We start from the raw sequence: 9,438 nt of genomic DNA, 5'->3' as shown, positions 1-9,438 counted from the left end.
TTCCTTAAGCTTCGGGTGCACGATCACTGGGCACTCCACACACAGGTCTCAGGCTGCATGAAGATCACACGCACAGCGTCGCTGAGACTCACTTTAACTTCGGTGCACACGACAACAAGGCAAATCCTCACGAAGGTCACACGGTACACAAGGCACACGCACACAGCGTCGATGTGACTCACTTGAATTCTGGTGCACACGATAACAAGGCAAATCCTCATGAAGTTCTCACGGTGCACAGCGCTCACACACACAGCGTCGATGAGACTCACTTGGATTCCGGTGCACACAATAATAAGGCAAATCCTCGCAAAGTTCTCACGGTGCACAACGCACACGCACACAGCGTCAATGAGAGTCACTTAGATTCCGGTGCACACGATCACTGGACAATCCTCACAAAGGGGTTCAGTCTTCACAAAGCACACACACATCGCATCGCTGATCCTTGCCGACGATCACAGGGCAGGCCTTACGAGGGTCTCAGGTTGCAACAAGCGCGCACACACAGCACCGCTGAGACTCTGATGATAACTTTTGTGTTCCTTTGTTTCCGAAACAGGGAGCCAGCTCACCTCGGGCCCTTGGGGATAAGTTACTTCAGGACACAACACACAGCTAAAGTCCTTTCAAGCAGGGGGACACAGCTCACAGCACAGTCCCTTTAGCATTTCCTTGGTTAAAACAGCAAAATGCAGGCCAGCCCCAGAACACACAGCAAGGGTCAGTCCTATCCTTCAGTCTCTTCAGTCGTTTCTTCCTTGGCAAAGGTCCTCTTGACAACGAAGTAGCTCCAGTCTTGTTCATACTTGATCAAGCCATTCTCCAAAGTTCAGGGGCTTCAACGCTCATAGTTATACCTGTCAATGGCTTTGAAGTGTTTCAGGGGGCACTGACCCCTGTTCAAACCAGTTCTGGGTGCCTCCCTGCCAGTGACACCTTTCTTCCTTTGATTATTGGGGGTCTGAATTCTCAATCACTCAGCAGGAGATGGGACAATTGTTTTATAGCAGCAACTCAGGTCTCTTCACCTCTAGGGGCTTCTGCCCCCCCTACATTCCAGATGCAGGCCAGCCTGTTGCTGTCTCACCTCCTCCCCTGGGTCAAGACATTCCCCAGATCCTATTGCTTTCAAATCCAGACAGTCAATCCACAGCCAGGCAGAGATACACAGAAATGTTAGAGCAAAAAACTGTGCCACTTCTAAAAGAGTAGCTTCTAAACACAGAATGCAAAAAACACCTTCATAAAAAGATGTGTTAATACATTGTGAGTTCAGGCATACTAAACTTCACCTTTCCATCTTAAACCTTTGGGAAGGTAGGCTGGAAAAAATATTACAGAGCTTCCCCATTCTGTCCTATGAGTATTTCACTGTCAGGACATGGTACACACCTTAGTACATGTCCTACCTGCACCCTGCCCAGGGGGTACCCTAGACCTACCATAGGGGTGTCTGATGTGCATAGAAAGGGAAGGGTAAGGTCTGGCAAGTGAGTGCACTTGTCAGAACAACATGGCAGTTTAACAAACTGTGCACAGGCCCTGCAATTGCAGGCCTAAGTTCCCCTTTTAAGGCTACTTGTGTGGGTGGCACAAATAGTGCTGCAGGCCCACTAGTAGCATTTGCATTACCAGCCCTGGCACACATAGTGCACTTTACTAGGGACTTTACTAGCAAGGCAAACATACAAATCAAGGACAACCAATTACCATTACACTTTATTCAGTGAACATTTGCACTTTGACACTGATCAGCAGTGGCAAAGTGTCCAAAGCATCTAAGTTGGCAACACCATGTCAGAAAAAAGGTCTAGGGGGAAAGCAACAAGTTTAGGGACTTTAGGCAAAAAGGTCCATGTCCTACAATCTCCCACACATTGTTCTAGTTCTGTCATCTTCCCCTCCATAACAATCCAGCGATCCTCAATTTGTTGTAGTTTTTCAGTTGCGCACATAAATGGTTAAAGACCACGTACCTCTTCCAAAATAGAGTATAAGACAGAATTCTGGAAAGATAAAAGAGGAGACAGTAGGTCATTCTTCGCTCTTTTTGATTTAGTACCCGAAGAAGTTGGTGTGGAAGATGCGTGTAAATCACTGGACATCATGCTGTAATGAGTATGACGTTGTGTAGTCAATAAGGAAGGGCGAATCCGGCCCATGCAACAAAAAGGAAATATTCAGTTCAAATGACCGTCGAAATACAAGTAATCTTAAAAAACTTGTAAATATCCAGAAATGGCAGTATCAGAAACGTTGGCTCCTGGTGCAAATAGATAATGTCATTTGAAGGCAACCCAGTTGAAGAGAAGAACTTTAATTGTAAATCAAAAGTTGCCTGAGGAGATTAGAAACCAATGCACCATCAGGTCTAAAAAAACACATTTCATATTCCAGAATTCCAATGATATTAATGTCAGTTAAGGCTGGGAAAAAGAAAAAAACAATACACAACAAAGGAGAAAAATCTTGGCATAAGCACCTCAACCTAAAATGGGGGAAGATCGTGACTGGATGAAGAAAATCACCACCGTGGCTCACAGGATTAAGAATGTACCCTATAGCGAAGAGTCCACCTGTAAACTCACTACCGGTGTTAAAAATGGATAAGACACCTCCAAGCTTCATAGATGTAGAAAACTTGAAGAAAAAGCAGGCAAAAATCTGTAAATGCGAGCGACACAACCCAAAATGGCGCTGTTCGTGTCTCAATGAGGAAAATCACTGCCGCGTCTCACAGGTCCAGTTAAGCACCCACTTGGTGCAGGAATGGCGTGCAGACTCACCGCCGATGTTCACAGGTATAGTGTCGCAGGCGGAGTTAATCAAGATTGCCCGAAAGAGGAAAAAACAGCAGTAAAGCCCTGCGTCCGCAATAAAGCTCATAGACCAGCTGCCATCTTGCGTCGGCACCGAAGCCACGCCCCATCTGTAAGGAATTTTAATAAAATGAATAATTATTTGTTCTTGTTAAATCACAATGGGCAAAGAATATTGGTGAGTACGTAATTGCATTGGAATACTACTTTGCAGTAGATTCAGAGAGCCTCATTCAAGGATTTTTGGTGACAAAGTATGCAAAATTACAATTTTTAATTTAAATCAAACAAAAACGGGATTATTTTCAGAGTCAGTTCTAAACACTATAGACACAGGCATGGCAAACAGAGTTTTTTGGTTTTATCACAGTTGGACGAACCCAAAGATGTTGGTACGGTCACTGTCAGACAGTGCTTGGGAACCCACTAGGTAAGTTAAAAGACCCCTCACACACCAACCTAGTTGGTGTCATGCTTCATCATTGGGGTCCCAACCGGGTGGCCGAGTGCCCCCCGGTTGTGCTACAACGCCTGACTACAGCGGAGCTGGTGTTGAGGTTCTGTAGCGATCCGAACCCGTGTATTCGGTATCGTAGTACTGACACGATTTTGGTACCAATGAACCGTAAATGATCCATTATATGCATGACAGTGTTTTCGCTGCGCAACTAGCATGAATTCACTGAGAAATAGGGCATTCTGTTGCTAAGTCATGGCATCCATTTTAGTTACGGCATCCATTTTTGTTTCTTGCCCTCACATAGTCAATGAACGGGCGATGACCCCGGCAGAATCACCTTGTTAAGGATACGTAAGCTCGAGCCCCGAGAAAGGCTGATGCTGCATGACTAGGCAGAATCAAGCTGCCTCCCTTGCCTGAGGCCAGTCCTGCTATACTGGTTCTCGTGTCCATTGTCCTGACTGAAAGGCCGAAGACGGTAGCCATGCCCATTTATGATCCATAAACACCTCTTATCCTACTTTTCAATCCTTTGCACCTGGCTCTGCTCCTCTCCTTCTGGGCTTTTACAATGGGGAGGTTACGATTTTTATGATGGGGAGGATCGGGCAAAGAATGGAAAACTGACAAGGGGACCTGATCGAATACCGAAAACCTACGACTAGTTATTGTTTGATGTCTATTTACTGTTTGTTTGGGATACCGGGTTGGGCATGAGAAATATTCGTGTAATGTTGCCTAAAGACATTTTTCGTGTATTTAAGGAACAACCCACTTAATGCAATTTGAACAGTCTCGTAGATTCTGCCTCTGTGTGGTTCCTATGACTTCTGTGTCCCTGCAGTGAATAAATCTTGGTCTCTGACGCCACCATCGAGAAACCCGCGTCTCTGTTTATTTGTGCACCGAGACAGGAAGGAACTCAGGGGTCTTCGGGTGTTGTTTCCCTGACACCTCTGGACTCTTAAAAGTCTAGAACCTCAAATTGGCACCCAACGTGGGGCGACGTCATCCGGTACCGGTCCAAAGCCTGAAAAGTTCGAGGAGCTTTGTGTGAAGATTCCGGAGGGAGGTACCCCGCTTCATCGATCCCTGCATGTCGTAAAAGTGGCCCAACGATCTCTTCCACGAGGGTTCCCGTTCCCAGACGGCTACAGAGGACCGCTGCCCTGACTGTCGCCCTGTCTTGGACCCGAGGTGCAGACCTTAGTACGGCGAGAAGTAGACGGGTTCTCCTTGGTGACGTCTTCTACATTTCAGTTAAGTATTAAGTGGGTTACGCTCAGTTTGGTTGTTCTTTGTTGCTCTGGTTTAATTCGTAGATTATCATTGGTTGCTCTTGTTTAGATAATCTTTGTTTTGGTATTGGTTCATTTTGGTAGGCCTAAGTTCCCTGCGCATTTTGGTTGGAATTTGTCTTTGTTTGTCATGACTAACAGTAGTAATTGTTTCCTGTCCTGGTTACGTTGCAACGGGGATTCCCGGTTGGAGGATTCGTGTTCGGTTCCTCCGATTGGAACTCCTACATATGAGCTCTATTGTAAACACGGTGTAGGTCCTATTGCGTATAATGAAGTATGGGTCCGTTATACCAGAAAAGATGATGTCCTTAGTTGGCCACCGCATGGTAGCTTCGAAAGCGAAATTCTAGACAATCTAGAAATGAAGTTGTTTAAAAGAAAAGCCCGGCCGCCAATGTTTGATTCTTTTCGCGTGTGGCGTAAAGCAGCCAAACAGAGAGAAATTAGGAAGACGAAGAAAGAACAGAAAGAGAAAGGGTTGACTTTAATGGAGTCTGCTAGGCAGCTGCATGTCAACGAGACTGAGAAAGCAATGGAGATGGCGAATAGAAAATATAATTTGGCAATTGATAAATGTTACCCTGTATTGCCATCTTGTTCTGCTAAGCCGATAGAGGACCATGAAAAGGATCCTCTGTTGTCTTACCTGTTGAATTCACCTCCACCGTATGCACAGGGTATTACAGCACCACAGTTACTACCTGTTGTACAGCCAGCTGCTGGTCAGCCTGGAATAGTTGCTCCACTTCCTTTGATTCCAGCTCCTGTCCTTCCCGTGGTCAATGTTCCCTCGGCACCCCCTCTTCCTGGGTCGCCTGTTCCGCCTTTGCCTTTTGTTTCGCAAACTGCTTTACCTACTACTCCCACCCTTACTATTTCATCTGCTCCAGCTGCCCTGTTCCCGAACCCTGTAAACATTCTGACTCCGCTTTCTGTTCGTCGGAAAATAACCGATTCTGTAACTAATATCTTAACTCCTCTCTACAGGTCTTTAATTGGGACCCCCGTTTCTGACTCTATACAGAGACGTAGCCAGCTTTCTGGTCCCCAGGAACGAGAAATGTTAGATTCAACAGCTCCTAGGTGGATGTCGAAAGCTGCGAAGTATGATGCACGAAGAGTGTTAGATACCTTTATGCAATGGAATGAACCAACTCAACGTTATGTTTTTGACGTGATGTGTTCTCTTGTGCGTGAGGAATGGGAAGATGAGGACTTAGATTCCGTCCCCTCTGATCTGATAAATGTTCAGCAGAAATTTGCCGCAGGAATGGTGATAGGTTCAGAAGTAAGGGAAGCTATAGAACTGATTTTAGCTTATAGGGATGATTCCCCTCTTCGAGCACCAAGGGACCCTGATGGTTCACCGATTACTAGGAAAAGACAAGGTCAATATCCGATGAGGGAAGTTCCACCGATATGGCGTGATGCAGTTCAAGCTGATGGGGCTAATGGTATTGCAGCTGCTCCGGCACAATTCCAGAGAGTGTGGATACACATCCTTTGGAAGCGGGCCGAAGTATTAGCAGTAAAACAAGCGTTGCCGGACCCGTGTAAAAATCCTGCTGGTTATTATAAAGAGTTAACGCAGACAGTTCAAGCGTGTGTCATGAATTTGGCAGACATTGAAATGCTATTTGGCAATGTAGTGCCACAACCTATATGGGCCAAGATTCGGCAAGAGAACCACCCAGTCGCCCTGGGGGGTGATTGGCCAGCTATTATAGCGGCGGACGCGCAACAAGTTGGTGGTGCTAAACCTGAGCCTTTGATTGCTGCTTTACCTGGTAGAATAATTAATTTGATGAAAACGCTGATGCCAGCGTTACGGGTCAATTGGGATAAACTATCAGCATGCAAGCAGAAGAAGGATGAAAGCGTCTCTGACTTCTTCACTAGATTTAAAGAGACCTTCGTAGACCACAGTGGGCAAGATATGAGTACTGAGGGAGGCCAGAGGTTGTTTGTCGACAAGTTCGTGTTTAATTTACTACCTGAGCTTAGTAACAAGTTAAAGGATTCTGAAAGTGCATGGGCGGTGTCGACGACAGCACAGATACTTGCAACTGCTCAGTATTACGAGAATAGAGAGAAAGAAGAGAAGGAAAAGTCAGAAAAGAAGACAAAAGATTTGAAGACTAAAGTACTATTGCAACAGGCATATCCGCCTCGCTCGAATCAGTCAGATTCACAGCAGCGACCTCAGTTTCAGCAACAGCCACAATTCCAGCAAGGGACGTCCCAAAGATTTAATTATGGTTTTCCCCGACAACAGTTAGCATGGAATCAGTGTGCCTATTGTAAAAAGGAGGGTCATTATAAGAATGAGTGTCCGGTACTGCACGCACAGACTAGTGGTGTCCCAGCTCAGAGAGGTAATGTTGGGTTTATGCAAGCTACTAGAGGTAGAGGACGTGGTACAATGACACCACAGGCCGATCGCCCATCAAATTATTTCGATCAGCGAAATGTACAACCTACGCAACTAGGTAGATCTTCACAGTATCATGTTGAGGATTACTATGATCATAATGAAGAGATTCAGAGAAGCGAATACTAGGACAGCCACAGGCAAAGAGAGGGAGTAGTATCAGTTCCAGTTGATCAGAGTGGACCTTATGTCGCAGTAGTTACATCAGGCGTGGTCGAACCGTTTCTGTTGGATACTGGTGCGGCAAAAAGTTCAATTATGCATGTGAAACTCCCTGGCGCACCGTTGTCTGGCTTAACGAACACTTCAGTAGGTTTCTCAGGCGCCCCTGTTCACAATCCTGTTTCTAGTCCTTTATCAATTTCTGTTGGGCCATGCGAACTAGAAGCACCCCTTATCCTAACAACCGGTTGTAATGAGAATCTGCTTGGTTTAGATCTGTTGAAACGCCTGCATGCGACACTGTACTGTTCTCCTTCAGGAGTACAGCTCACATTAGGCAAAAGAGTCATCTCTCCAATGTATATGTCGATGGATAAGCTCCCACCGGAGCTGCGTTCTCTCCCTGATACTCTTTGGGCAACTGGTCCTAACGATGTAGGCCTCTTGGAAATCCCCCCTTATGTGGTAAGTCTGAAAGCGAATGTTAGATTCCCACGAATCCCACAGTATCGGATTTCGAATGAAGGTGAACGTGCACTCTTGCTGATTGTGAAAGACTTAATACAGAAAGATGTGATAGAGGAAACTAGTGGAAATGTCTGCAATAGTCCTGTTCTGCCGATTTTAAAACGCACTGACCCGTCTAAACCTCCAATCTACAGATTTGTGATTGACCTCAGAGAAGTTAACAAAATAGTGATTCCGCAGTTTCCTGTGGTACCAGATATCACTGCATTATTGACGTTGATTCCTGCCTCAGCCTCATGGTTTACAGTGATCGACTTGAAGAATGCCTTCTTCAGCATTCCGATAGCCGAGGAAAGTAGAGACATTTTTGGTTTCTCCTTAGGAGGTTGCAGTTTCAGATTCAAACGCGCTCCACAAGGTTATTGTGAGAGCCCTTCAATTTACAGCCAAGCATTGAAGAGTCAATTAGATGCTCTTGTACTTCCTCCTGGTGTTGCTCTGATCCAATATGTAGATGATCTTTTACTGGCTGCTGATGACAAGGAAACTTGCAAAATAGCTACAATTTCTTTATTACGTCATTTGTCAGACTTACATCACAAGGTTTCACCTTCTAAACTGCAATATTGTTGCCAAGACGTGACCTACTTAGGTCATCTTTTGTCAAAGGAGGGAAGAAGGTTGACCCCAGAGAGAATCAAAGCAATTTCGCAGATGACTGTACCAAGCACACAGAGAGAAGTACGTGCGTTTTTGGGTATTACGTCATACTGCAGGCAATGGATCCCAAATTTTTCTCTCATGGCGAAACCATTGGTGGCCCTGACCGGAAAAGGTGTTCCGAGCCCTTTGCCATGGTCTGATGAATGTCAACAGAGCTTCTCCGACTTACGTGATGCGCTGTGTTCAGCTCCTGTGTTGGGTACTCCTGACTACGGTAAGCCGTTTACTTTATATGTCCATGAAAGAGAAGGTTGTGCGTTGAGTGTATTAACGCAACAATTTGGTGACAAACAGCGGCCTTGTGCATATTTCTCATCCACATTAGACCCGGTAGCCAGAGCATTGCCAAGTTGTTTGAGAGCTACAGCAGCAGCTGCAGTGTCTATTCGACAGTCTGCTGGACTAGTCATGAACAACATGTTAGTAGTCATGGTTCCACATGCTGTGGATACACTCATGAATCGAACAAAAACTCAGCACCTCACCAGTGCTAGACTATCAGGCTATGAGCTGACGCTTTTGGCAAGTCACATTCAGATCAAGCGATGCAACATATTGAATCCAGCAACGCTGTTGCCGACTACTCAGGAGTCGAGTGATTCAGAGCCCCATGATTGTTGTTTCAGAACTGAGGAAGAGACAAAAGGTAGGATTGATTTAAAAGACACTCCGTTACTAGATCCAGATGGCACTTTGTACGTCGATGGGTCATGTTTTAAACTACAGAATGGTTGATGTGACGGCCGCGTATGCAGTTACGACTTTGAGTACGATTGTTGAGACCGCAAGAGTAAGTCAGAATTCTGCCCAAGCTGCAGAATTAATGGCATTAACAAGAGCGTGTGTTTTAGCAGAGGGAAAGAGAGTGAATGTGTTTACTGATAGCCAATACGCCTTCGGCGTAGCACATAGTTTTGGACGTCTGTGGAAAGAAAGAGGTTTTCTCACGTCCCATGGGACTAAGATCCAACATGGACAGTTAGTCAGCGATCTATTGGAATCTCTGACCCTACCGAATGAAGTTGCGATTGTGAAGTGCAGTGCACATCGAAAGATTACGGATGATGTTGG

Source organism: Triturus cristatus, chromosome 3_2 (assembly GCF_964204655.1).
Source record: "Triturus cristatus chromosome 3_2, aTriCri1.1, whole genome shotgun sequence".
NCBI classification, from domain to species: Eukaryota; Metazoa; Chordata; class Amphibia; order Caudata; family Salamandridae; genus Triturus; species Triturus cristatus.
Note: the sequence above shows the minus strand (reverse complement) of the source record.